The sequence below is a fragment of the Mycetomoellerius zeteki genome, unplaced genomic scaffold (genome assembly GCF_001594055.1).
Source record: "Mycetomoellerius zeteki isolate Tzet28-1 unplaced genomic scaffold, Tzet1.0 scaffold50, whole genome shotgun sequence".
In the NCBI taxonomy this organism is placed as follows: Eukaryota; Metazoa; Arthropoda; class Insecta; order Hymenoptera; family Formicidae; genus Mycetomoellerius; species Mycetomoellerius zeteki.
Genome location: NW_017257501.1, coordinates 357666 through 359894, shown reverse-complemented (window position 1 = coordinate 359894; position 2229 = coordinate 357666).

Here is a 2229-nt window from a genome sequence, read left to right as displayed (position 1 = left end):
TGCATCATCTCAATATTCAAATTTCGTTTGCCGCACTTACTCTTTCAACCCACCTCGGAAGCAGGGTTCATAGAGTTGACTCCGAGGTAGATTTACTCATACTTTTGGAACGAATAGGCTCCGCCCATATGGTCAGTTACCTCGCGTTTTGGAACGGCGTAGAGTTAAACTCTGTTACTCGGAGTGAATTTTGGAACGCACCCCTGCAGGACTACTCTGTTACTCTTAACAAGTTTCATTATCGTTATAATGCCATTCCGCAGCTTTTTCACCATAGTAAAAAAAACTTTACGGAGTTATAACGATAACGAAACTTGTGTTAAGAGTTACAGAATAGATCTACTAATGAGCCTAGGATTTTTATCTATTTAACTACTACGATACATTTAGGAACAGGGACAATCGTTATTATAAAACAGTTCTAATCTGAAGAGACACTACTGTCTCTTCTTATTTCAGGCGCGCGCGCGCGCGTTGAGCGTTACCGACTCAGCGTCGATAAGTCAAGCCGCTCTACTATGACCCAGCGAATTAATGAGCTGCACTGTACGTGTAAATCATGTCATTAATTATATCACGTTAAGAAGGCGGCAATTTTACTCGCCAAGTACATACGTATATTATTAACAACAGACGCTATTTATCAACTATTCAATGATTTTTTACAAATCGCAAAAATTACAAATGCGCTTGTTATGACTTAAATTTTTTTATTTTTTAAATTGTGGCGCTCCCAGGCGCCCCTAGCACTTCGGCGTCCTAGGGCTCAAGCCTCAAAAGCTCATAGGTTAACGCGCTATTGAAGAGAGTATATAAATTAAATTATATTGGATGGCGGTTGATATGATAAATGGATTGTTTAAAATATTATAGATGCGTGTGGCAACATTTAGGGTGCCGTCACATACAGTCCGCAATCCGTAATCCGCACCGGATGTCCGCAAAAGCATCTAGGGATTGCGTATGTATGGCAGATATTTTTCACGTAATCCGCAACTACTGAAAAGAGAGTTCTAGTGCAGTCTAGTACACGTCAGAAAACAGACCATTTGTTGTATTTGCACTAATAACATATTTATCAAAGATTCATTATGCACTTCTAATTTCAAAATTGAGAGTTCTAGTGCGGATTACGGATTACGAAGTGTATGTAACGGCACCTTTAATCTCAAGCAATGTCTTAAGATGTTAATACGGCTCTTTGATTGGTTCATACATTAGCTTAAGACATCTCGAATCTTGAGCAACGTCTATGGATTCCGCCCATTGACTCTTATATTATAAATTGTAAAATTATGTCAATTCTTCATTATCATAACCACAGATGTCTATACTAATACTAGATAGCTAATCTCTGTGATTTAAGCGTTAGAAAGTGTGTGCGGCAGGATATCCGGTTTCAGCCATGTTCGATCGCAACAAAATGACCTTCTGCTTGTCAAGCACAGCTGTAGCGGCCAACTTAAGCAATCTTAGGTTAGTGTGCTTGGCAAGCAGACAAGCAGCAAAAATCTATTTAAAAATTCTCTCAAAGATATATATAAAAAAATATAGATATATAAAAAAAGTATGTTAAATTTAAATTAAAACATTGCAGGAGAAAGTATTATAATTAAAATTTTTGATCTGAAAGAAGAGAGCATTCAAGAAGCGAGAAAACAGAGGCTTAATGTATTTATAAATAAACGTTTATGTATTATTTTATTAATGTACTAATAAATGCTTAAAATACAGAAACAATTTTGAACATTGGTTGAGAAATTTTTAGATATAAAATGTCTTTCAAAAAAATTATTTTTCAATGTAATCTATTAAAGTCAGCATTAATAAGACATTTAGAGATGCAGGAAATAATAATGAACAATAATTTTATGGTAGATAAAAATTTATTATTTAAAGTATTATATAATTAAGTAACATATGATTATATTGGGTATGATTAAATAATATTAATTTGGAAAATTTTTGCCTTCGACTGACTGGATTTTTAGTACCTCTTTCGTTAACATTTTAGTTGTATTTTAAATCTGTTTGTCCAATTATCTCGATCCATTTTTTTAAATGGTCTTCTCGACTCAGAGGAAATGTGAAATATTTATTCTTTGCAATTTAGACATAATCTTCAAATAATATGAAAGTGTCACGTTTACCAAATATATATCTAACTTACCTGAACAAATGAAACCCTTTTTTATTATTATTTTGGCAATTTTTCACACAGCAAGTGCT